Consider the following 27898-nt stretch of genomic DNA (forward strand, 5'->3'; position numbering starts at 1 on the left):
AAACAGTTAGCGTGGTCTAGCTCGTAAAACCCTCTAATAAAGATCGGAAGCTTTGTTTAGTTTGAAAGATATTAGGTGGGGGGCTGAATGGCCCCGAATCAAGCTAAAAAAGAAAGCAAGTGAAGTGAAATTCCCCAAGCAACAAAAAACAGTTTACTAGATGGCACTCAAGACAACCGAGCATAATAAAAATGATAGCTTTGCGTAGGAAGGAAATGTGTGTTCTCCTTCAGTTATTAAAACATGCGAGAATACGATTTTTGTTACAAATGACTAACATGGCCTAGTTCTTTCCACCTCGCATGACTCCACTGTCGTCTAAGGCCTCAGTGACAGGCAACCGCCTCCGGCCACTTTTAAACATCCTTCAAATAACCGACGGCAAGAAGCGCCATGTTTTTACTACCACAAGCGGCCGGCGGCGGTAGCTGGTGACTTGCCAGGTCCGTTGTGCCGGAGGCGCCTGGTCAGGTCATCTCCGTGGCGACTGCAGGCGGCCCGATCACTCCCATTCCGGTCGTCCGACTTCGGACTGCGATGATGGCCGGCCACGCATGGAGTGGTTTGTCGTCGTATCTGCGACCAAGGAGGGGGGGGGGGGGAGTGTAACTGACTTATGGTAATTAGATCTGGTATTCGGAGACCTGCAGAGGTGGCATGTTTTTCGTTCAGTGAAAAGCCGAGATTTAGATTTAAATTCGATTTGATCAATTAATTTTCAGTCGTTGGAAGTTAGGCGGTCCATCATTGTTGATGTTGGTGATGCCAGGTGTCTGTAAAGACTTAAAGCGCAAAAAGCTTAAGGGCAGCTCATGAAGTTAGGAGCAGTTGGACCCATATTCGGCTGAAATCCAGTACCTTTTCTATTTTGATGAAACTTGTACCTACGATGACCCGAGGTGTGCCGACACCTCACGTAAAGACTCCTTGTGGGGCGTCGTCGAAGGTTGACATTCAGGAGTAAAAAAGGCAACCGTTGGATGTCGCCAAACATGGTACATATCATCCATCATTGAGTCCGGAATGTTAGACCAATACCAAACTCCCCTCAAAATATTTCTATCGCAAACAGATCTGAAGATATTGCTGGTTTGCTTATGAATTCAGACGTTTTTTTGCGCAATGCAGCATTTCCAATTGCATGGACCCAACGAACTGGAAAATCATTACTACTTCGGTCTTCCATAAAATCGCTATAACTGTGGAACATCTCAGATACCGAAGATATATTAACTGATCCATCGTTGCATTTAGTTGGTTTACAGCGGCGCCTTCGCGGCGTGTCTTACTGCGGCGAGGCAGCTCAAAACTGGCAGCGGTACGTGGGTTTGGTATTTGGGTGCAGGCAAGGCGATATATACCAGGTGAGCCCGTCCCGACAACGCACTTCCCAGCGAAGATTCCTATGTGACATGATGGGGTCCGTTACCGCACGCGTGGAAACGGGCATGAGTGATTGCACTTATTGCAACACGCTTGGTGGGTGGAAGAGGCAAAAAGATTAAAGCGCATATGAAAAAATGAATAAATTATACACTTATGTCTAATTCTGAAGCTTATTGAGAACGGATGCGGTAATATAGCACCTAGGAAGCAGGATATTCGAGGGAGGGTAATCCGTCGCGTTTCACGCCAACGAAGTCTTCGCCGTTAAGAACCATTGATGGCTTAGGAAGCATTAGATGGACTCAAAGCTGCACCCCCGGATTACCAGATTATTTTGTGCATTACAACTGCCGCTCTCCGGGGGGCTTATCCCAAGTAAATCCATCGGACTTCTGGGCCCACGGCATTTAGATTCGGCCTGACGAGATCACGTGACGGATCGAAATGGTCACTTCGATGTAGCCTAGGATGGCGTGCCGAAGCGAGTGCGGGCGTAGATCCTACCTTCCTGGCTGATATATCTTTGACGAGCGGTCTGGTATAGCAGCGCAAGAAGCTAAGGTGCCCCAAGCTCCTCGGCCGGGGCTCCCGACCCGGACCTGGCCAGGCGCATTCGCGTGGCTTCATCTAACAGCAGCAGCCAAGTCAATGCACACTAGGGCCTAGTCATTTACCAGAGCTGCCTCCCCCCCCCCTCCGCTGTCCTGCAACGTTGCAGCCTCACGACTAGCAGCAGAGCCAAATGATGATCTGTACCAGTGACGTTGCCGCGCGGGTTAGAGCTGGTGAATACCCGACTTATAACAAGACCCAGGTGGTGATGTCACAGTTTGAAACCCCGTGAGGCCCCGGCGCCATGGTGATCAAACCCGAGGCGCCAGGAGAAAATTCATACCGAACGCTGTTTTTGCTTCGGTTAGTTGTGCGCGAAATGCCGGCATTATATGATGTATCTGGTTTATTAAACACGCAACATGTACGATAATCTCAGAGCTAACACTGGGACACACAAGGATGAAACGAAACCCAGCTGCCGTTCTACACGCCGTCCAGTTTTTATTTGAGGTGTTCATGTCGTTTTGATGGCTTATCCGGCGCAATGATGTGATGCTGTTTCGCGACCCCGCAAATCAAAATCATTAAGGTAAGGCTTGGGATGAAACGCTAGAGTGGGTGTAAGCATCAGGGCTCTGTCAATATCTGCACCTAAGTGCCGACTCAGATATGGTTGAACAACGGGACGGTGTTTTCTAGATGCTGTTTAAAGCAGCATGGTGGACATTGGCGCGGAGCGACGTGGCCGTCTTCCGGACTGAATGCGCACTCGGCATCTCCCGGGATCTGCCAGCAGAAGATGCATCATGCAAGTGCATCGTATAAGCTTGCGCTTCGTCGGCCAGACTTGCAGATCAAACCGAGCTCTTATACGGATTTGGCACCTGGCAAGGCCTCATGTAAATTCGGAAGGGTGTTGCTTGCATAAGGCATGATATACAATGCAGAGATGAAGCAATAGGGGATTCTCATCGCTAGTGCTGCAGCAGACATAATGGCATAAAGCGCGCACCGGTGTCTTGTTCACAGGATGCCAGTGAGTGTCTTGGGTAAATTTCCTGAACGTCACCGTTCAAGGATCGCGCAATAATGCTTAGATATCGATGCAACGCCCTGTGCATGCTTAAACGTTTATGACACGACCTCCCTGTTTATAAATGGGCATTAAGCGTTGTGGGTGCTCTATCTTATTCTTACAAGCGTGTCTGAACCTTCATTACGCACTTTACTTTCAAAATATTAAGCTGCAATGAGTCTAGATGGTGTCTATCACATGCCCGCAGGTGTTTCATCATGGATGGTATGACTATGGTAATGAGTGGTGTGTATTCCATGTGATTGGATGTTCTCAGCCATGGGTGTACGAACAAGGGAGGCGGGGGGGGGGGGCATCCTCCCTCCCCCTCCCCATACACACTTTTCAGAGTGGGGACCAGCAATGTAAACTGCCACCCACTTTTTGTATTTAAGTTACGTTTAGCTTATTTTTGTACTACCTTAAACACGCATGCCGATTTACTTAGTTAAATGACCATCTTTTCAAACCGCATTGGACACATTGGCCTCGAGTGGTAAATGGCAGCATGTTATCCGACCGTGTCCGGAGAACGGAGATATTGAGCGGCAAACCCGTGCCTCCTCTATTACAAAAGGCCACCAAAAAGGCAGTGGATGTATTCTGTCTTTTACATAACCTTGGTTCTTCTGCATGGTTGTTTCCAGTGCCTCAGCATATATTCATGGAGACCAAGATGGTATGATGTATTTCTCCAAGGACTTCCGGATCTACCCCGTGTCGCCAGAATAGCAGCCGGAGTGCAAGCCCGCACTGGGACGAAGGGCCAGTCAGCCCAGGATCGGTGAAGATAATGTGCCTCTAGCGTTCTACCCTTGTCCGGAAAACGTGATGGGTTTTGGAAGTGTTGAAAGGGGTAGGCCGAAATGAGGTCAAAAACGAAAAAAGGTGTGCCCGTGTCCGCCGGCTGCGGGATCATTCTTCTGCAGGATCGATAAATGAAACGAATAACATAAAACGACTTTAGGCCCGGCACGCTCGTAGTCTCAGGAGCAAGAACAGCAATGACAGGGGTTGCAGTTTTGTAGAAGCGAACGGCGTTGGCCGCTGCAGTTAATACCGAGGCGGTGGGCGCCGTGCGTGCAAGAACGACTGTCGGGAAATAATGCCTCCGAAAGTCTTCCAAAAATACATTCGAGCCACCCAAAGATTAGACTAGGGCGCATTTTTACAGTTTTGAGGAGGTCCTTTAATCAAATTAGCAGATATAGCAGCACGAACAAACAAATAGTTTACATTAGTCTTCCAATTCCACAAAAAAGCAATTCGGCAAAACTTCGCAGTGTTGTGATAGCTTATCCGTTCTTACTATCCATATGAAAACCGTACAGGTGATATACGCCCAGACTACTTTTTTCGTTTACGAATTGATGCTCTAAAGCGTTTAAAGCTCCTTTTTCATGTGCGTCATCTGTTTCGTCTGCCCATTGGCCAACGCTCGTTGTTAGCGTGGGGCCGACGCCGCGCGGCCTAGGGAGACTGCAAAGCCGGGCGACGAGGCTGTTGCTAAGGTTTGCGAGCGCGTATTTTAAAAACCATGTTATATCATTTTACTCCGTAATTGATTCTGTCTGAATGTAAAACATTTCAGGACGAACATAAAACAAGCGTGGAAATAAAAAAATAGAATCCTATTTCTATCCACAATCTACGTTCAGGGCCCTCAATATCTCTGAAGAACACAGAAATATCTGGCAAAGCCTCTGAGTTCTATCGGTTGAGCAAAATTCTAATGTACCATTGTGAAATAAAGAGCGCCGGCGATTTATTCCATGCAGTCGTTCAACGACGCCTGATTTCTGCAGTTAATTAACTTCAAAATGCCAATAAAATTGGCCTCGCGCTAGCTCCTGGTTTACGTTTCTGTTCTGATTACATTGTAGAGATAACACTTAAAGAACGAAACCCTTGCCCCTCTTTAACTATTGAGCTATATCCGATAATCTTTTTTCGGGGGAAGTGGGTGGGGGGGGGGCCTTACACCATTCGGGCGCCTTTGTCAATCGTGCACCCCGTTCCCGTGACAAGGCCCTTTAACAAGTGACCTGCGTCCGGTGATTTTTTGGGAGGAGTCACCATGGGGGAGACTTTGTCATCTCTGACACCCCTTCCCCCTCCGTTGACAATGCTCTGGCTACGCCCTTGCCCACAGAGAATACCTGGTGGACCAATTCACGCCTGAGGCAGGCAGCTTCCCGAAAGCTTGTTTGCTGCTGTGGTGTGGTGTAGGAGGAGATTAGTAGAAATTAGATGCTGTGGCAGCTGTGCAATGTATGTTTTACACCAGGGACGTAGTTTCGCAACATGATTTTGGGAGCGCTGAACAGTGAAAAAAGGCTCAAGCTGCCCCCACAATATGTCAGAAATGCAGATTTCTCATCGGATTTTATCCACATTCGTCCATTAATTGGTAGGACAAGTTAGTTAGAGGGGGACCGCCCCCCCCCCCCCCCCCCCCCAGCTGAATAGAAAACTACATCCTAGCTTTACACACCAATGGGCAGTGATGCTGATCCATAAACATGCAGCAACGCGGTTATCCGATCATTCGCAGTCAGTCACACGGGGACCGCCCGGCCAGGGCAATGCCGCCGACGGCGGACGGGAGCAGGGCTCAGATATGGAATATCTTAAAGAAGGGCAATCATTCTGTTACTTGGTATTTACAGGAGAAAACCCAGTTTTATGGTTTTTGTCACAGCGATTTTGGCGGTTGTAATTGGAGGCTTCTAAATATGTTTCCGGTCTAAAATGATGCGACGAATCTCACCTCTTGAAAAACAGCTGACGAAATCTAGGCGCATGACAACTCTGATGCACTATGGGCCATTCATTCGCGTTCAAAGGTCTGAGCAGTCTGTGCCCAGGCCCTACTTTGGCATCGACATTGTGGAAGCTGATGGCTCCACTATGACCCTAAATACCTACACGCTCGTGGAATTTCATTTTCCCCAGGGAAAACAATGCTGCAATAAAATGTAGAAGAATATCTAGCATAGTAATTTCATTATTTCCAAAACGTGTTATGCGAATTAAGGGGCCGGGTAAGGTCCATGTCCATCTTCAACCCCACTGTCCGCCTTTGTCAACGGGGCATGGTTCCCACTAAATTGTGTTATGCATGCCCCGAATCCGTCCCCTCACCTTTTGAAACGTTCCTAGCCTACTTTCTCAGATACATCATTCAACTAGCGATGAATGGTTGCCTTTTCCTTTACACCTGGTTTCCTTTATATTTGCCAAAGGTTGCACATAGTTCAAGCCATCGTCTAAGCGATAAAACAAGAACGTCCCCCTGCGAATCACAGTGAATACACGACATGTTTTATGAGCCTGACCACGCCGGCCATTTTCATAGCGCATAGCTGCACAATACGCCTATTCAACATGCGCGTCATGATATGGACGTGCAGATAGATCATAAACTCCCCCGGTCCATTCATCAATCAAATGGAGACCATGGCGATCATGATTCTCGGGACGGCAACGAACTTTTCGCTGCATTTCGCGGAGCGTTTCATCTCCCAGCTCCTGGAATACCCGCTGCGTATTTACACAGAGCTGATTGCAGGGTCTGGCCAAACACGCTGAGGTCGGTAACACCGGTCGGAGCGAGCACCACTAGCCTGCTGAGCAATATTGAATTGAATGTCGCTGCTTCCGGCACGTATGCGTGCATGTTGCGTTATGCACATTGCCTGAATTAAATTCATCATAAGGCGATGAAGCATCAGTGTGATGTCTTAGTCAACTTAGTTCATTGCCATAGGTTCCAACTGGTGTGACGTATTGGTCGATCAAGCTGGTGATTCAATTGTTGACGTTTTTCGTATTCGTTGCAGTTGAAATATGCAACAGACAAAATGACCTATTGGTTTCAGCTGTATTGCAGATGAATTACTTTACGTCGTGTAAAACGTAGTATAAACTCATTGTAAAGACAATCGTAGGAATACAACCATCGATATAAAGAGCATCAAGTATAGTCTCTTGGCGATCTCCTCGCCAATTTTGTCACATCTGGGAGGAGGAGCTATGGTCGAAATGCAAGTTGGTTTTTTCGTGAGGATTCAACCCAGACCTTTTGTAAAGACTTTTTCTGGGATCAGAGCCCGTGTTAAGCAGTCGTCACTGCGTGAGCTCCATCCCACCATGAGATTGTGATAATGCAGGTCAACCGTAGAACAGTTTTGGCGAAAATGTGACGTGTCACAATGCTCGGCGCGGTCCGTCGTGCCCAGTGAAGTCAGCTGACCTTGAGCGTGGCCATAATGCCGGCCGCAGGTCGTACCTGTCAGGGGCAAATAGTGAACACGTAACGAATGGAGCTCGACCTGCTACAGGTGGTTAAATCCGTAGACGCTAATCAAGCGAGTTACAAAGGCGGCCATTGTTGTAGCAATGGCTGAATTATCCCTGCAAATAACACTCACAGTGACGATTGTACCCACGTATTTTACATGTACATTAGGGTGTGTCGTCGGTAACAAAACCAAGTGAGACAAAAAATTATTTGGCGCAAGAGTCCAAAAGTACACAGCATAGCAAGAGTTCTTCCCAAAAACTTAAATTCGTGAGACGCGAGTCGATCGAAATATCGCCGTAAACCGACGCCCGGCGTTGCAGTTACTACATGCTGGACAGCGTCCGTCGCCGCAGGTAGCACCAAGCCGTGCGCGGCCATCGACACAAAATACCTTTGCGTATAGAAATGATGCTACCGAGCGCTCCTTAGCCGTCGTACGAGAATGTCCCGGTCTAAGGTCTAATTTGCGGATCAGACATTGCCCGATTGATTGCCATTTGGCGGAAACTTTATGTGCTGTGGAGTATGAACTCGTTGTACGAGAATGCTGGTTAGTATTGCTTTCGACTTTCACTTTACCTCCCTAAGACAACTAACGTGATGCAAACAAAACTATGCATAGCATATGACTCAAAATATATTGTCTGGCGTACAGCTTAATACATACAGCAAGCTCTGCAGCCTGTACCACGAACATAGAGGTGGGCGCGCGGCAGGGTGACCCCATGCACATCTTGCTCTTTGCCGAGCCTGTGTATTCGATGCACCGGCCCAAACAGCAACTACTCACAGACTGGAAACCCAAAACGCGTGTTGGCAGAGATCGCTCGGTAGCGGAAATACCGTCGCAGCTGGGCCCCGCATATTGCCGAAACTCCAGCTCCAGCCGCAGACGTCCTTGGCAGTACGGCGCTGCGTTGCACTCCTAGTGTGAACCTGATAGGCAAGATGGCCAGCGGTGCCTGCGCTCCGTCCCGCAGCTCGCAGTCGCTGAAGTCTCGCAGTAGAGGCTGTGTGACTGGTCCGTGCCAGGGAATCAGTTCGGTGTGCCTCACGGCCTCGAGGCTTACCGCTGAGATGGCGAAGACCCTGGCCTGAAGAAGACCCTCGGTTTGCTGCTCACGAGCGGCGCTGCGATCGGAGCCGCCTGTTCGCGGACCATGCGGTTCTCATCCCACACCATGTCCAGCAGCAGCTGTTCCGGACGGAGCCAGTACCCGCTACGCTGGAGGACTATGTGTGCTGTAGCAGGTCGCGGAGCACCGCGATGCTCCGGAATAAGCTGCGTAAGCCAAAGGCGCACCCGCTCTTTTGCCGGATGGCGGACCATACCGGCACATAGTGGCCGACCACGCACTGGACGAGGTCCTTGAGAGCGCTGCTGGAGGTCTTGGTAGAGATGTGAACTAGGAGCAGGCGAGCGGCCAGTGTCAACCATCTGAAAACAAAAGCGAATATATTAGAACAATTTGTTACGAACTGAGCATTAGATCATGCAAAAATTATTGTGCCTCTCTAGTGGATGTAATTATGCCGATATCCAGAGTCCTTAAATGTGACGGAATACACATAAACAAATATGCTAGTGAGCATGAACCAACCAGCAAATGATCCGACATGACACGGCACAAGGTATGATAATAAGTAAATACACAACAGTGGGCACACGAAATATCAATTGATACGTGATGAACTTTAAGCACTCATTGGTATAAATTCGAGGATAATGCGTTTTCATATTCATCTGACATGGTTTGATAGTCCGATTTGCCGCTGGGCCGCCACATTTCAGACAGAGCCGTTTTGAATGCCGAAGGCCAGAATGTACAGCAGCTGCTGGCTGGATCTCAGCTGCTAAATCAGTTCGACCGGCAGGTTTGGCGCGGGCCCCGACCTAGGCCTGAATGCCACAACGTGCACAGACCTCTCCTGACCTCAGACCTCACGATGTGCCCAGACCAGCCCAGCCCAGACCTTTCCTGACGTGCCCAGACCTCACAATGCCCAGACCCCTCCAGCACAGGTCTTGCCGAAGGGTCCTTCGATCCCGCGGTCGTGCCATCCAGGTTCAGCAGCAGATGGAGGAGGTTCAGCTCGTTGCCGTGCAGCTGGCAGGTGAACCAGCGTACGGGGGACTCGGTGGCCAGCTCAAACAGTCGGAACACGTCGCCCATCGTTTCGGTGTTGACAGCCGTGCCATCGCAACCGAGCACATTGATGCAACCATCGCACTGCGGGCTCACGGCGTGTAGCTCGTTGAACAAGTGCAGGGAGCGGCCGAACTTGGACGTAAAATGAGACACGTGGTGGCTGCATGGCTCAGTGATGACAACCACGTGTTTTTTGACGGCATTCTTGGGATGATGTCAATTCCTCTCCATCCACGTTGTCACGTATCGCCCACAGTTCCCTGATTTATACTGTCGCGGTCTTGAACATGGTATTAGCGAGATTCCTCCTCGATTCGCTCAGCCACCTGATGTAGCTCAAGGCTTTCCCGAAGTCGGCAGTTGGTGGCGGGATAGTGGAGGCGCGTGACCTATCACAAAAATTGTTCTGCGCGACCATGTAGCCTTCGACATGCTTATGCACGTAATTGTTTGAAAGAAATGTTTCAGTACCGGCAAAATTAAACTAATAAACCCATATCTCCCACAAAAAACACATTAACTGCAAATTAACACCACAATGATGCGTTGGCAATAAAAAACTTGAACCTAACCCGGCTTGCTAGAGCATTTTCATAACTGCACAGCTTTGGGTTTTACCAAAAATTAATGTTTCTTACGAGAAAGTCGGTTTAAAAGCTGTTTGGCAATGTTTTGCTGGTGCTTTCATGACATCTATTTCATACTTAATCCACCAAGTACCAGTAGTGTGGAAAGTGACAGCTTTGAAGCGTATTATATGATGATCCCAGTGCATAAAATAGGTGGCGTTAGTATCGAATACGGTTTTCTTGGCCTGTCAAAAAAACTGTTCTCGACCCACAAATATCAACAGTGGTGCGGTGCGATAGACCTGAAAGTTTGTCATTAATCCGTGTGCCAAGGAAAAACTTTGTCTCAGCTGATTCCAAGAGACTCGCCCCCTCGATGACACACCCTAACGTACATGGTGTTAAAAACATATTTATCATAACAAGCGTGTTCCTTTATTATTGGAAACGGTGCACGTGCCGCAGAACATCAAGCAGGCTAGCTTCTCATACAACACGGACAAAGGGCTCTATTGAAGATATTGAAGCAAGCATCATACTTATAATCATTGGCATACATTTTACGCAAAAAGACTGCCCCATGCAGCACAGTTCTCTTTTTAGTGAATATGCTCTTCAATGCGTCATGATTTCAGTACGTCATCGTACCTTGCACAATATTGATTGAGAACTAACTGACAGCCGCTATATCTGGAAATGGCGCTGACGAACGCCAGATATGAACGCCTCGACAAGTCTATTTTTCTTGGCCTTGATCGCCGCATGGCTTATGGAATGACAGGATTTGAATGACGTTATTAGGACGTCATGAATGCCAAGGTGACTTTGAAATACTCTCCCGATCTACATTTCCCCATCTTCGCGGGCGTTTAGCCCAAAAACTAGACGGGCTTGGCTTTTAGATTTTAAGAAGAGCAGGATTTTGAACAGCACCGAAAAGTCTTCGAGAAGTCCAGTTCAGTTCAAGCCCTACATAAATGCGGAACGCTCCCTTTAAATGCGCCAAGCGAGTGGCACGCTTTCGTCTTCAACTGGCGAGGAGATTGAAAGTAAAAATGCTGGCTAAGACAAATGGAGCGCACGCCTTCATCTCTGAGGCCGACTGTCGGTGAGAGGCACTCATCTCCGGGGCCGACTGTCGGTGACTGGCACTCATCTCTGGTGCCGGCTGCCGGTGAGTGGCACTCATCGCTGGCGCCGGCTGCCGGTTAGTGGCACTCATCTCTGGCGCCGGCTGCCGGTGAGTGGACCACTCAAATGCGATTTAGCGGTTAAATCGTTGTTTTTTTTTCGCATCGGAGCCGACTGAGCCGTGCCAGCGGTCCGGTCACTGACGCGAGCAATCCTATCACTGACGCGAGTCATCCGGTCACTGACGCTATGCATAGTGCGAAAATGATTCCGCGAGCAGGCGGGTAGGGACCCGCCGGCTCGTCAGCTCTCGGATGAAAGCGGCTACACCCTTCGCGAAACGCCGAGCCGATGTGGTGCACCAAGGTCGATGACAATGAGTTTAATAATGGAAAGCGTGACGCCTTGCGTCTGGCATGGCAATCTCAGCGACTCTGCATTGGCGATGGAGATAACGGAGCATTGCGACAGAGGACTGAAATTTTGATTCCGCGACAGAAATCTGTTAACATTTTCAGCCATTCTGTTCAAAAGAGTCTGTGGTAAGAGTGTTAGTGGAGCAAAAGATGCGCGTACCTCCCCAGCGACGAACAGCAGCTTCGAGTCGAACCGCGGTGAGGAACCGTAGCTTTTTCTCAGAACACCAGCATGAAACACAACCTTCCCATATACTGCATAGCCAATCACAACAATGAGTCAGCTGCGCTTTATTTCAAAGCCGTGGTCGCGTGAGTCATGCGCCGCGTGCCCGAGCAGACCGACCGCCTGCGCTTGCGGGGCTCGGCCCGATTCCAAGCCAATGCTCGAAGCCAGATGCCGCTCAGATTTCGTAACAAGCTCCTATAATATCCCGCGGACCCGTTTGACTGGTGTGCAGCGCCACACCGCCCTCGACCGCAAATAACACACAGTGTCTGCCGCTTGCTGTGAGATGTAGGAATAAAGCCGCCACAACAATGCCGAACGATCCAGCGCACGTTCCACAAAAGTCGCGAGTCGCGCAGATCGCTCTTGTATGGGACAAGACACCGTTTTCCATCCGTTGTTGTTGTTTTTTGTTTGTTTTTTTGGGGTTATGCCTTTCGAATACTTGTGGTGAGTGCCCTAGCGCGACATCTCACGGTCTGTCAGTGTTCTCTGCCTTGCGTGACCTCTCACAATATGTCAGTGTTCTCTGCCTTGCGTGACCTCTCACAATATGTCAGTGCTCTCTGTCTTATGTGACCTCTCACGGTCTGGCAAGGTGCTCTGTCTTGCGTAACCTGTCACGATCTTGCAGTGCGCTCTGCTTCACGTGACTTCTCGCTATCAGTGTGCTCTGCCGTATGTGACCTCTCTCTAGCGATGCTCTCTTTCGTACGTGATCCGTTACTGTCTACCAGTGTTCTCTGTCATCGATATGGCGCCCATGCGGCTGTTCGTGATAGCTTCTTTTTGGTAGCCTGCTTGTTGGGATCAGTTTGTGACGGCTTGCTAGGATGCCTTGTTTGGAAAGGTTTATTTGCAGGGACATGTCGTGGTGATATGTTGCGTTGACCTGCTCGTGGTGACCTGTTTGTGAGGACCTGTCTGTGATGATCCGTTTGTGACCTGTTCGTGATGGCCTGTTTGTGACTCTCTGTTTGTAATGACCTGTTTGTGACGACTTGTTTATATTGACCTGTCTGCTTTGACCTGTTGCAGGGAGGATGACCAAGCGGAGGACGCCCTGCTGGCAGTGATCGGACAAAAGGGAAAATGGCAGCTGATTACCTTCCTCGTCATATCACTGCTAGGTCAGGCCCTGGAGGGTGGTGACCGGGGATGCAAGGGAAGATGTGCAACTGCCCTGCTGAATGAACGCTAGGAAAAAATCCTGCACCAGATCGTGCATGCCTTTTTGGTGTAATGTATGACATACTCTGCGGACGGAGCAGCAGAGCTTACTGAGCGTAATAACTTTCTTACATGTACTGACTGCGCAGTGAGCTCATGGAGTAGTTGGCTTCGTGGAACGTTGTCCCCCGGGTCTGTCTCTCGGCCTGAAAGGTGTCGCAAAAGTGCAAACATGCGGGCAGGCAAGTACGGTACTGAGTTGTGCATTCTGGCCCGCTGATCTCAACCGTAGCTGCCCCATGGCCTTGGAGAAATGTGCATTGTTCTCTAAAACACGTGTTGTGGAGCGTTGGCCACGTCTGTCTTGGCTAGCCAAGCTGAAGTTCAACATGGTATCCAAATATTATGACGGTGGATAAGTGGCCGCTGCCGACAGCTGGAGCTGAGCTTTGGAATGGGAGTATTTTGAATATTCATATGGTCGACATTCTATCCGGATTTTGTGAGCATTCGAGGACCAGAGTCAGAAGCTGGGCTATGACACTACCCTCCCCTTAAACAGGCAAAGCTGTGAGCCATTGTTCCCAGCATGAAGAACCTCTCGGCTTATGATAAGGACTTGTCTTGTGCCTTGTCCTCTTTAACTTCGACGCCATCGGCGCGATGTTTCGCCGCTTGGTCAACCAGGGCCAATTTGTTTTCGATGTCACCGCATACTATGAAAATATGGTGTGGCTCCCTATATATATATATATATATATATATATATATATATATATATAACATGATGTATGCATCATGGCACATGTGGAAAAGAAGCGATGATTCGGGGCCAAGTTCAGGTTGCAGGGTTTCATAGCGTGCATGGAGCTAGATGAGATCCGCAGTTTTTAAGACTTGCTAATTCTTTAATTACGAGCCGGTGCCGCAGATAAACAGTCAATGTTTTGCGAGAAAACTGCCTTATCCGTAGGCTGGGAACTCTGTGGTGCCGAAGAGCCCGAATGTCCGTGTGAAATACGTGACAGACAGGTGGGTGGTTCGGGACAATACGGTGCTTCAGGGCATGTGCCAGAAGAGATGCACCTTGTGCGCGGCAAATCTCGGTTGAAGCCAGGGCAGCCTGAATCATTATGCGTGCCAGAAACTGTCTTGGAGCATTGGTCTACGAAACCGGATCAAAGAGCATGCGATCGATGGAATGTTGGCTGTCGCTGCCAACAACAAGTCTCTAACCCATTTGGTGTACATTTGCTGAGATGCGATGCTAATGTATATCCTTGTATGAATGAATGGCTTAGAAGAAGGGAAGGCAGGCAAAGAAGTCGTAGCGGACGAAGCCGTGCTTTCTAAAAGACGAGAACTCTATAAAGAGAGCACCAAATGATAGCAAATTGCCTTCTAGGTATCTGCAGTGTAGAAAATCCTTTGGAGATTTTTGAAGCGGTTTAAATCCTGTAGTGCACTGAAACGGTTTCTAAATTATTCGAACTTTTCGAAGGTGGAGCGCAGTAAACACTGATGAGCAACACTCTTACGCCCGGATGGCCAACCTCGGGTACGACCACCTCACGGCCAACCACAGCAAGACCTTCAAGTTCCCTGACAGCACAAAGACCTACATCGTGTGCCAAACCAACCCAGCAGAGTGAGCGAGGCGCGCCGGCCGAGTCGCAATGCCCGGCCCTTGCCAACATATTACGTCACGACTACAGGGGCCGATGAGCGGCGTGCATTCAATATCCCATAATATTTGACAAGTTTTTTGGTTACGTTTGAACTTGTTCAAAGGTCAAAAGCTCCACAGAATTACGGTATCAGTCTTGCACGGTAAATCGTTTATATTAATGTCCGTCAAATGGCAATAAATGCAAGGAATTTCACCTCGTTGCGAATTTGTGCATGTGTTCCGCAACCCAAATTCGTTAGTGCATCCTTAGATGGCGCCTAAGCTGCCTGTGACAGTTTCAGTGAAAAGGAAGACGGGGAGCGCCAAACGGGAGCAAAGAGAGCGATGTGCTGAGAAGATCGTGCAGGTTATGGAACATAACGGCGGGTCCCCAAAATGATGGAAAAGGCAAGCCGAGGCTTGGCATGTGTCACTCACCGCTGCGCGACACCCTACATGTGGAATTGAAGTTGAGGTCCCCCAAATTCATATGACATAAGTCTTCAAAGCAAGCGAAAAATCCTTCAGTGTGTGCTGATAAGATTTTATTGAAACTGAACTTTGGCCGGCAAGTCGTGACCCTGTTCTCGTTCGTTCTCACACAAATACACTTTCCACGCGGGCGGCGAGGTGAACGGACAGAACTACTTAATTTGAGGACAGCAGCGCCCTATCCTATGGCCCTAACGTCCAGGTGCGCTCCAACATGGGACGGATAACACCGAGGTCAACGTGTGGTATCCTGGGACCGGAATATCCTCGGACCAAGTGATCAAACTTGACTTTTTTAAGCGAGCGTTGCTTCAGAAGAGACAAGCGGTCGCGCGCTTGCCTTGCTGCGCTTATTTTTAGGATGTGGATATTGGAATTAGCCATGTTTTGCGGTCGCATTTACGCCTCTTCGAGAGTCTGACTGGTACCAGATGAAGATCCTGCTGAATTTATCGGAAGACCCCACGAACAATGTGGAGGACTCCGGATCGGCCAAGAGTATCTGGGCTGATTTACATTTAGGTCCACATCGACGGCGTAGGCCCGCGATAAAATGCGTAAAACCAATGATCAAAATGGACGGCTACTGAGCGATTGAAGGTGCCGCGGCAGGCCAACAAAAAGGCCTCCTTGAACAGTGCAGGGCCCTAAAAGCAAACGAGAAGAACCCAAGATCAATGTCTTGGGCGCCTGAACGATCGGAAGTGCCCCGGCAGGTTAACATAACTGCGGGCGTCATGAACAGGGCTATAGTGGACGGCTTCGGCCAGAGCGCAGGGTCCTGAGCAAACGTGAATGCCCAAAACCAGCGTGCATGAATTAATGCCCTTAAACGATCGAGAGTGCCTTGGCACTGAACGTGTATGGCCTCGGACAGTAGCTTAGAAGCCTTCGATCAAAATTAAATGTTCAAGACCATCAAAGCGGGCCCCTGTGCGATCAAGAGTGTCCGGGAAAGTACAGAAAGGGCCCGACAAGAGTGAAAGGGTTTCCGCAAATACATGCAAAGGAAAGGTATCCTAAATCAATGTAGAGTACCCGACACCATCGAATGACTCTGTGCGTTAACAGATTTGGGCCCCAGCATGGGTGTCGATTTCTCAAAATGATTGAGGGGGCCAAATTCTTGAAAGTCACTGTAAGAGGACATGTGCGAAAAACTTCTCGGATGTACTCCACGTATGTCGTGGTTTCTGACTATCAATCATAAGTAAGTATATATATATATATATATATATATATATATATATATATATATATATATATATATATATATATATATATATACAAGAATAGTGTCCACAATATGTCCGGCATTCCATCCGTGCACATGAAGCTTCTCCACCTTTCAAATTGTTTTACATATGTATTTTCGGTTGCTCCGGAGCAGGGGTGCAGCCTGAGCTTTGGCGAGGGGGCCACAGGGTTGACAAACGGCCCCTGAGAGTAGCAGGGCCCCCCAAAATTGCCGGATACGGCCCATTTGTTATTGAGAACATGTTTTTCTTGCATATTATATATATATATATAGCTTTTGTAACTGGAGTATAGACCAGACGACACCGCGAAATCAATTCTGCATTGAGTTTATAGTAAATAAACTGACAAGATCATGCGATGAATGACTGCACAAAACAGATTGTTGGCGCTCTTCATTTCACATTGATTCATTGGACTTTAATTGCACCGATAGAACTCAGAAATTTTGCCAGAATTTTGATTTGGGTTGCGCAGATACAGAAAGGATTCCTCGAATGTAGGTCGAGGATTAAAAAATGTGTCAACAATTCGCATTAACAAGGCTTGGCCATGTTTATGTGGATATGTTTAACATTCAGCCAGAATTGAGAAGCGGTACAAATTATGTAACGTAGTTTTGAACATGTGCGCTCGCATATCCTAGCAGCAAAAAAAAATTGATGCCATGCGCTGCAGTCTCCATAGGCCGCCCAGCGTCGGCGCTGCGGCTAACATGAGGTTGTGGGCAGAGTGACGAAAATGGTTACGCATCTGATAGAAGCTTTGGGACACTAGAATCTTGAATATTTGGATCTTTTAGAACTCTGAAAGCTTTAGGACTTTTATTTATTTTTCATTTATTTATTTATTTGTTCTATTTATTTAATTTAAAATTTAGAGATAATCCGGGCGTATGTTTAACGTGTGCGGTTTTTAGATTGATGGCAATAACGTATTGGTGCTTACAGCACCGCGAAGTGCTGACGTGTGGCGGCTAAACTGGAAGGGTAAAGGGGTAACGCCTATTTTTCGTGTTGCTGTGATTGTTAACCTGTCCAGAGGACATCCTCAAAGATATAAAAAAGAAGTTCGCTCCGTGTTACATCGTACTGTGCGAAGTAATTTTGAAAGGCATTCAGAAACATTATTTTACGATGGTTATCGCTGCGCGTTCGGCGCCCGCCCCCTGGCGTTAATTGTAGTGGCCAACGCCGTTCAGTTTTGCGAAAACTGCGAACCAAGCCTTCACTATCCTTGCTACTCGAGATTACGAGAGTGCTGTTGGTTCTTGATTATGCACTTAGCTTTGGGCTATATGTGGCGTTGCCAGCTCTCACCCTGTCGAGAAGGCGGACACCGCGGGGAATCGAACCCCGTATCTGCGCAGTGGTTAACGCAGGCGCGTTAGCCACTACACTATCGGCACCCGGCGTGCAGGCTCAAACTTTTTAATGGTGTTTGTTTCGCTTGTCGATTCTGCAAAATCATGAACTTTCCCAAGGGGGCATGGGATGATCTTGTGCATTTCGACCTGATTTCGGCCCACTCCATTCGACACTAGTGAGACCCCTTACTTCTTCTCGGTAAAGGGACCCCCTTGAGTACAACATTGCAGGGCACACTGTTGTTCCCGGTCAAGGGCGGCAGGGCCACTGTGTCTCACCGTGTTGTGTTTTTTGGCATCATTTTGGCGAAATGGGGCGGCATTCTCCGGCAGATCCAGAGGCCCTTAGAGGGATGCATCGCATTACATTGGTCCGCTCCCTGACGCAGGAGGCCGTCTGACCCACGCAGTTGACGCCGGATCGACGCATGAAACGTCAGTAACGTAACAACATCCCTGCTCACCGGGGGTGGTCAAATAATTAGCACATAGACTCCAGTCGGGCTTAACGGGCTCACGCTGGAATTGGGTTGGAGCGCCCACCGCTCAGTACCGGGGGCCCTGACTGGCACAGTATTCCCATATTATCCTAATGTGAACACTTATCATAAATTATTATGTTTCCTTCAATTGTCAGAGGGCCCGACCAACACAAGAGGCCTTATGCCATTCGGGCTCCCGTCCCCGTTCCTGTTGAACAAATACTCCCCTGACCGATTCGGAGCCCCTTGTTGACACAAAATGTCATATCAGTCACCGTGGGCCGCTGAACGATACAGGGGCCCGACCAATGTAAATCGCGGGCCTCGGCCTTGTCCTTGCTTAGGAAGTGGGCCCCGGGAGTTCAGACCAACACGGAGCCGATTGTTCGTTGTTGGTGATGTCTGGCCCAAGAAGAGGAACGCTCTGTCTCGGGGTCCCTATCGGTGCAAAAAATCATCTAACTGACATTTGAGGTCACGGCCTTATGGGTGGGGGTTCTTAACGTGACCTACAGATCGTGACCCTTCGGACCCTTCAACCATCAGATCGCGCCCTTGATCTTTGGTCTCGAGAGACGCTTCGGCCTCCCCCCCCACCCCCCCCCCCCCCCACCCCCCACCCCTCCTTAAACACCGTTCCGACTCGGGGCCACTTGCCGCCACAGGACCTCTGTTCGGAACTGTGGCCCTTAACCAACACAGAAGCCCCTCATTGTGTCAGGAACCCCGAACATTGCAAACCGCTGCCCCCGATCTCGTTTTTGCTTGGGAAATGGGTCTCAAGGGCTCAGGCAGACGTGGAGCCGACTGTCACGTGTTCGTGGTCTCTGGCCGACTCAGACATTCGCATTGTCTCAGGGTCCCTCAAACGATGCAAGCGGATCTCTGGTTGATATTTCAGGTCACGACCCTACGGGCCGCAATTCTTTGTGACCTGCAGCCAGTCCTTCGAGCCCTGATGCCCTCCAACCGGGCATTTTGATTGTCGGTTCCGGTAGGCCGCCCGGGCCTCTCTTCGGGCCTCATCGAACACTTCCTCTGGTCAGCTCGGGTCCCTTGCGAGCATAGGGCTCTCTGTAGGACCCCCCGCTGTGGGTATCTGACAGGTACAAGCCCCCAGGCCAGTGTAAATCATTGGCCCCGGCTTTATGGCTGATTGGAAAGCGGGCCCTCAGGCCCATTTCGACACAGAGCCGACTATGTGTTACGGTGGTACCTGACTGACATATAAGCCCATATCGGCCTAGGGGGTCCACGATCGGCGCAAAGGGCCCTCTGACCGTTATTTGAGGATACTTTTTTACAGCTTGGAGCTCTGAATAAGACTCCGACCAGCCCTTCATGGCCTTAGACCTAGATGGGTTGTCGACAAGAGCGTAAGACTCTCTATGCAACTTAAAATTACCCAAGACACAGTTTGGACGGTCTCCGAACGATCGAGTGTGCCCAGGCGGGATAACAGATGGGCCCACGACAAGGGCGAAGGGCCTTCTGCAAGTGACAGGCAATTGAAAGGGTCCCAGACCAGTGTAGAGGGCCCATGAGCATATCGCGAGTGCAACAGTAGGCTAACAAAAACCGATGTGAAGGGCTCCTGAGCTACCGAAAGTACCACAGTGGGTCTGGGCTAACATATGGGGCCCTGGCTATGGCATATAGAACCTTTTGGGCGCATAGTAAAAGTCCTTGGAGGGCCCCTGATCGATAAGATTGTCCATGCATGCCAGCAGATGGGGTCTCGACAACAGCGTAGGGCCCTTCGAGCAAATGCAAGTTAGTGAAGGGCAACGTGGAAGGCTTCTTCGGGAGCCGATTAATCCTGTGGGAGGGGACATATGGGCCCCCGGCAACAGTGTAGGACCTCTGGACGGTGCAAACAGCCTTGAACTCTCCCCAATTGTCACTATCATATTCAGCGGATAATTATTTTTGTCTGTTCGTGAGCTCTTCAGTTTTGCTAGCGACTGTCGTTGGTCGCCCGTAAGGCCAAAGACGTCAAATTTTGCTACGTTTCGTATTTAAAAAACTGCGTCTCTTCGACCGGCTTTGGCCCCTTCGGAGCCTATCATGAGCACCTTCGGGATCCAAGGGGGATATGGTTTATGGCCCCCTCTGGATCCGCCATTGCTGACGATACACAACTGGACGTGACTATACTTGACCTGGCCTGACTTGGCCTGGCTATGCTTGACCAAGCTCTACCCGAAAACAGTCCGACTTAAGCCTGGCCCGACTGTATCTGATCTGACCTGAATTCACCTGATTTGCTCGATCTAACCTGACTCAACTGGACCCTACTGGACCCGATCGGACCCGATCCAGCCAGACCTGACCTGACTTGTAACGGTTTGACCCAGCCCGACCTAGGCAGACAAGACCCGACCTGACCTGACCCAGTGTGGCATGACCCGACCCGACTGGAACCCAGCCGACCCAGCCGACCCAGCCCGCTCTGACCTGATCTGATGTCATCCGGCTTTAATACCGCCCGCAGGCATTCCGGCCGCCTGGAACATGCTGGCCATCACGTTCCTGGCGCCCCAGGACGTGGACCACTGGTGTGCGCGGCCACCGGCCTTCGCCAATTGGACGGCCGACCAGTGGAAGCTGTACGCCATACCGACCGAGAAGGAAGTGAGCGACTGCCGCCCGCTGCGCTGTACTTACGCTCTGACTTAGCGCGGTCCAGTCCGGGGAGGCCGTCGAGCTGTGCGACTGGGGCGGGGATGGAAGTGGCGAAACCAGAGGCCGCGCCGAACACACGATGTGACCGCTCAATTGGTGTGGACGGCGATTGACGATTGATCTGACGGACGATTTGATGTGGTATGAGACTAGCAAGCGGTCGGACGCTCGTCGTGAACCCCTGAGGGACGTGGCCAGGCTGTCGCAGCCACGCACTAGTGCAATGTTGTGCGTACGCCTCCATAGTTCCTGTTGCGGTGGGTTGGTGCGAGGCAATGACGCGTCCACTGGTCTGCAACGCATGTACGCCATGTGCCCCCCCCCCCCCCCCTCACCAACCTGCTCCCAACTGGCGCCATCCTCTCAACAGAGCAAGAAGACGACCTACCAGACCTGCATGATGTACAACGTCAGCTACGACGTGGTGCCAAGCGGGCCTGTGGCGCCGGCCATTGCCCTGGATCAGCTGACCAACGACTCGCTGATAGCGTGCCAGAGCTGGCCCTCGGGCCGCGAGGGCGGCGGCCTCATCACCCACGAGTACGACCGCTCCCGCTTTCCCGACACTGTTGTCAGTGAGGTACTGCCACAGGGGGCTCTGCAAGGGTGGGGGCGCCCGTCTGGGCGCGCCGCCCGCTGTGACTCGCGTGCTAACTGGTAGTAAGTTGGACCACGGCCGTGAGTTTGGCTCAAGTTCAAACGCCTTTCGGTCACCAGAGAGACCTTTCACTGTGGGAATACGGTGACCGTGCGCATGCGCACGATGTCCTATGTTATGGCGCTGGGTGTTCCACGCGCTTTGTACCAGTCGTGTTTTTTCCCATCGTGACCTTCAGCAGTTGAGGGCGGTAGTCCGGTGACCTTCGGAGCTCGTGTTCCTCTGTCTGGTGTCCAAGCTCAATAAAGGGCGTATTTGCATGGTATCCTCGGGTAGCTCAGTTTGCATCCCTGTGGTGTTTTGTGATAGTCGAGTGCAACTCATCTGCTGTGCTATGGCAGTCCAACCGTGTTCGTCTGCTGTCCACAGAAAATCCCTGTGCGTGCGTGCGTGCCTGCGTGCGTGCGTGCATGTGTGTGTGTGTGTGTGTGTGTGTGTGGTGTGTGTGTGTGTGTGTGTGTGTGTGTGTGTGTGTGTGTGTGTGTGTGTGGTGTGTGTGTGTGTGTGTGTGTGTGTGTGTGTGTGTGTGTGTGTGTGTGTGTGTGTGGTGTGTGTGTGTGTGTGTGTGTGTGTGTGTGTGTGTGTGTGTGTGTGTGTGTGTGTGTGTGTGTGTGTGTGTGTGTGTGTGTGTGTGTGTGTGTGTGTGTGTGTGTGTGTGTGTGTGTGTGTGTGTGTGTGTGTGTGTGTGTGTGTGTGTGTGTGTGTGTGTGTGTGTGTGTGTGTGTGTGTGTGTGTGTGTGTGTGTGTGTGTGTGTGTGTGTGTGTGTGTGTGTGTGTGTGTGTGTGTGTGTGTGTGGTGTGTGTGTGTGTGTGGTGTGTGTGTGTGTGTGTGTGTGTGTGTGTGTGTGTGTGTGTGTGTGTGTGTGTGTGTGTGTGTGTGTGTGTGTGTGTGTGTGCGTGCGCGTCTTTGATGCCCTGTGGCAGTGCTTAGTGGTTTGCTGGTGACATCCGGTAGTTAGCGTTCGTTCTGGCCTGCCAACCTTGCCAGCCACCAGTCATCTCACATCCAACGTCCGCGCAACAGAGCACACTTGCATTGCGCTAAGACCCACTTGTATGCACTTGAGGAATATGGACTACGTTATCACAGCCTGGACAGCTGTGGCCAGATACCTGGTCGCCTAGGTATATGCTCAGCACCTGCTTGCTGTATGCTCACTGTACTTATGTGAATGCAAGCTCATGTGCTGTGACTTGTTTACGCCGTGTAACCTACAATGGTTTACGTGTTGACTTTTGCGTCAGGGGTATATGACTCATCGTATACTGCATAGGTGCGTGGGTTGACAACTGCCCACCCTGTCTTCTATTTCAGTTCAGCCTGGTTTGTGATAGGAAGGGGTACGTGGCGCACGCGCAATCTACATACATGGTGGGCATTCTACTGGGAGCCGTGCTGGGCGGCGTATGCGCCGACTGGTGAGTGGCAAGCGCTCTGGGCGCTGCTTGTGACGCTCCACGTCGAACCGGACGAGACCGGCGCGTGCTCCACGTCGAACCGGGTGTGACCAGCGCGTGCTGGATTGCCAGTCACGCGACCTTTTCATGTGCACTGTTTATCGTCAGACGTGACGGCATTCACCAGCCTGGGATGTTTGGACGTGAATTCCGCCTCATCGGGTATGTGTCGTCACTGGGCGATTCCAACTCTCCGAGCGCGTGACCTTTGTGCAGGCATTCCAGATGGCCTCGGGGCACTTCACCGAGGCGTGTCGCCCTTCTGGTCTCGGCCACACTGAGCCGGCTTCTAAGCCTCATGGGACGAGAAACATGATATGGGTCATATTTACAGAGCTCGATGCTTGATAAATTTCATGGAATTCGGCGGTGATGGTGTGCCCTATAGCGCGGGAGCCGGTGCAACAACTCCGATCGCAGTGCATGCGGGCTCTGTATGGGTGTGTACTACATTGTGAGCACACTCTGAAAATGTGCACATCTAACCGCGCCCTGATGGGGGAGGGACGGCGATGAAAAACACAAATATTTTCAGGAGATATCTCTCTGGCATATGCCGTGTCATCGCGCCCAACTTCTCCGTATCTGAAGGGACATATTTTGCGCGTGTTTTGGCTAAATACATATCGATGTGCTCAGCTTTAAACAAGGAACACATCTGAGTAAGTTTCCTGTTGTTAAATAAGTCCTTTTACAGTTCAGGATTGGCTCTTAACATGCCAGAATGGGCCTTTCACAGGCCCTCCGAGTTGGGTGGGCGCCGCCTGCCCCCTCCCCCTCCACCTTTAAAGGTGCGGTCGAGCTGGCTTCACTGCCCCCTCCTCCTTCCCCGTGGCTCGCGGCCTTGGTTATGAAAGAAGGCAAATCAGGGCGAAGGTTAATGCGACATTGAGAGGAACGACTTATTCACTGTGTCAGCGACACCTCCTGGCATAAGAAGTTTGCAGCCCACGAGGAACCATTGGTGGCTTATCAATCATGTGGGTCCTACTTGGTTGGGTTTATAAGACCGTTTTCATGTAAGGTCATGTATTTATAAGATTTATTTTATACATGTATTTTTTAATACATTTCATGTATTTATAAGACCGTTTGCCCTTAATAGCTCACATTATCTCCATACAGAGCGATAAAAAGATGGCGCTTTCTTGTTGACGAATGTTTGGTCTGCTTTCGTTTCAGGTACGGTCGGCGCAAGACTTTGCTGATTTTCACGGTGACATTCCTGATATTTGGAATATCGGCGGCATTCTCCAACCACGTCATTGTCTTTATGGCACTCAGATTTTGCGTGGCATTCTCCATGATGGCGCTGTTCACTACAGGCTTTGTATATGGTGAGTGAATCTGTTTGGAGGTCGACGTTCGACGACCTTGGAAGAGATGCTCAGCACGGTTAAAAAACATAAGTGGCTGTATTGCAATAGGCACTTTTGATCTCATGTGCATGATGACGCATGTAATGGTATTGAGAGTGCGCAAACTGACTGGTTAGAGCACATTATATCTGGCTTGAATCGGCACCCCAGACAGCTTTCTGTAAAACGCAAACCACATGCTCGTCCCGAGGCTCACGACACCAGCTCGTCACGAGAGTCATGACACCAGCCCGTCACCAGGCTCACGACACCAGCCCGTCACGAGGGTCACGACACCAGCCCGCCATAAATGACAAGTGGCACATGACTAGAGGGCACATTACAACCACCCCCGTACAATGCTTTTGCCAAACCGGGATCCATCCTGACACGTTTATACCACGAGTGTATTCCACGTACAGCCTATAGGACGAGGAATGCGTATGAAAAAACGTATGCGCAGGGACGCTCTGATTGAGATGCACACCTCGATGCAAACCCCGGGGCGGTGCGTATGCGTGTACCGTCTTCGATGATGATAGCTTTGATTGAGAGCACGCCGACTGCAGCGGTCATATGACCACCCAGCGAGCTTGGACCACGGCACGCAGCCTGACCAGCTTTCCCCGCAGCGCTGGAGAGCGTGGGCGGCTCCTGGCGCGCCATCCTCGGTATCTCTTACGAGTACACCTTCGCCATCGGCTTCATGTCGTTGGCTGGCATCGCGTACGGGCTAAAGCCCTGGATGCACCTGCAGCTGTGCATCGTCATCCCTGCCGTGCTCTTCTTCTCGTTCTACTTGTGAGTGGTGCGCAGTGTAGCGGCTCGTCGGCCCCGCTTCAGTTTTGTCGCAGCGCAGCCGGTCCAGCACCGGCGTGGGCCACGCTTCTAGCGCGTGGCCGACTGGTGTTGTCGCACTTTTCGGTGCGCATACATATGAGCGTTGGTATACCTACGTCCATGTGTGAACTCATATATACACTAGAGAGCTGAAAAGAAACTATTCGCGTTAGAAAGTCTTAATGTACCCGAAAATCGTTTCGTTTGTCTTGGACGTGAGTAGACCGAGCACAATACGGACAACGTTTAGTGAACCATCTGCAATGCAAATAGTCCTACAGAAGTGTTTTGAAAGTTCTTTGCATCATCTTGCTGCTCACGTGGAGAGACCAATTGGCGATAAGCTCCATAAAACATGATTATGATCGCGTTTCCTGTGTTTGCAGCATTATCCCCGAATCGCCCCGGTGGCTGCTGAGCAATGGCAGGGAGGAAGAGGCTCGCGTGATCATTGAGAAAATATGCCGCACAAACGATCGCCCCTACAAGCCCACCATGGAGGTGGTGGATGCGGTGAGCGTCTGCTTTGAATCATAATGTTGAAAGAGCAAACACGACGCAGGCCCGGCTAGTACGGCGTCTGCCGTCGGGGAATCTGAATTGCCTGCTTAAATCGTGCGGATGGGCTATGACTGCCAATCGACGCCTGGCATAACAAAACGTTCTTCTCTCAGGTGTCTAAAACAGACGAAGAGACACGCGTGACAATCCTGGATCTCTTCAAGACACCCAACCTTTGTAGGCGGACGCTCAACTTTTATTACAACTGGTTCGTCAACAGCTTTGTGTACTACGGTCTCTCGCTAAAACTCGGGCAACCTTGGCGGTGACACCTTCATCAATATCTTCATCGGCGGTTGCGGTTGAGATTCCGGCATACACACTCAGCATCATCGTGCTGCTCAAGGGCGGCAGGCGGTGGGCGCTATGTCTGAGCATGGTGATTGGAGGCGTGGCCTGTCTCTGCACCATGATCTTCGAAAAGGGTACGTCCTAAAGGAAAATCTCACGGTTCAAAAAAGGAATAAGGATGCTTTCTGGATAGCGAATCCACTGACGATGGTAGAATAATGTTTGTTTTTTTGTGTGTTGAGATTAAACCGTGCCCACCTATACGCACGCTGAACTTGTGATGCCTCGACGCCGGAACGATGCGGGCCACTCAACTTAGGGCGACCCGATTGAATGAACTTTGCTCCATCTGCAGTTGTGCATACAAGGCTCACTCATGCGTGCCACTGCTTGCGATCATCGCGCTCGTTCAACTGTTTACGCCGGGTCCATAGCAACCTTATTCCCCTACCCGAGCTTTTCTCAGTCGTCGGTTACCTCGACGATTCAAACACAACCTGCATTTGCACGTTCTCATTCGAACCTCGCGTGTTCGCTTCCTTGGAAGGAACTGTGCCCGTCATCCTCGTCGAGCTTGCTATGACGTCATAACCGTCGCCGTTCTCCCGCAGACGTGTACACGCTCGACTGGCCCATCGTGACGTGTGCCATGATCGGCAAGTTCTGCATTTCCGCCTCGTTCGCCATCGTGTACGTGTTCTCGGCCGAGGTGTTCCCCACGGTGCTGCGGACCACAGGGGTCGGCAGCTCCTCCATGTGCGCCCGCTTCGGCAGCATTGCGGCGCCCTACGTCGCCATCTACGTGAGTGACGGCGGCACCGCTCTGTTGCCTCGTGGACCACTTATTCTGCGCATGTACATGCACTGACCCTGTTGCTCCGCAGCTTTCCACACCATGGTCTCTAGAGCATTTTAGTTTTCTGTCATCGCCTTGCGTAAGGACGTACCCGCTTAATTTTCAAGCGCCGGCCATGACACTGCGCAGAAGTGCACAGCGTTTGGCTAAGCTCAGCTGACAGTGTTCGGGATCTGTACACGCCAACAGCCGAACTGGTGTTCTGAGTTCTGAGAATCGAGTACCTCAGCGACGAATTTGAAAGTTTTCGCAAAATTATGTGCGGGCAACTAGCACTACAAGTCTGAGCGTGAAAGAGCAGGGTTCTTTCACGAACGGACTACGAAGCATGTTTAAGTCTGGGTGCCGGGCGAAGGAGCATCTTTTTCACGCCTTCTTCTTCCAAGACGCCGTTAGACCTGTCGCTCCATCACACTGCACCCGTCTTGCGTCGAGTGGCACGGGATAATCGCCCGTATTATCCCGCCCGAGTGGGATAATCGCCCGTATTATCCCGCCCCCTCGAGAGCGGCATCCCGGCATCGTGCCGCCCGTTGACCGGTGGCCGGCGGTCGTTCGCAGGGTGGCGAAGCCTACAAACATCTGCCGGTGATCATGTTCGGTGTCACTTCGATCCTGGCCGGCCTGCTAGCGCTCCTGCTGCCCGAGACCAAGGGCAAGTCGCTGCCTGACACGGTCGCTCAGGGCGAGGTCTTCGGAACGTGAGTTTGTGGCGGACGTGGGATAGGGCGAGGTGGGCGGGGTGAGGGGGCGACGGTGGCGGTTCCAGCTGAGTGATGGTATGTGCACAACCCTGGAGAGAGACCGTGGAAGGCGATGGAAGGAGCAGTTCCACCTACGGGAAAAGGAATGACTCGCGACTCGCTTAATCATGATTAAACCGTCTCGTCCACCCCGTATCTTAGCGACCTGAGCCCTCCCTCATCTTTGGGCGTCCC

At 50.7% G+C, this 27898-nt stretch overlaps 1 pseudogene; it reads left to right on the forward strand.

Annotated features, from left to right (window-relative positions):
* Positions 1-12247: 12247 nt before the first annotated feature.
* LOC119102735 (organic cation transporter protein-like) lies at positions 12248-27680 on the forward strand (annotated as a pseudogene).
* Positions 27681-27898: the final 218 nt, after the last annotated feature.

Source organism: Pollicipes pollicipes, unplaced genomic scaffold, assembly GCF_011947565.3.
Source record: "Pollicipes pollicipes isolate AB1234 unplaced genomic scaffold, Ppol_2.1 Scaffold_5724;HRSCAF=6776_pilon_pilon_pilon, whole genome shotgun sequence".
Classification (NCBI taxonomy): Eukaryota; Metazoa; Arthropoda; class Thecostraca; order Pollicipedomorpha; family Pollicipedidae; genus Pollicipes; species Pollicipes pollicipes.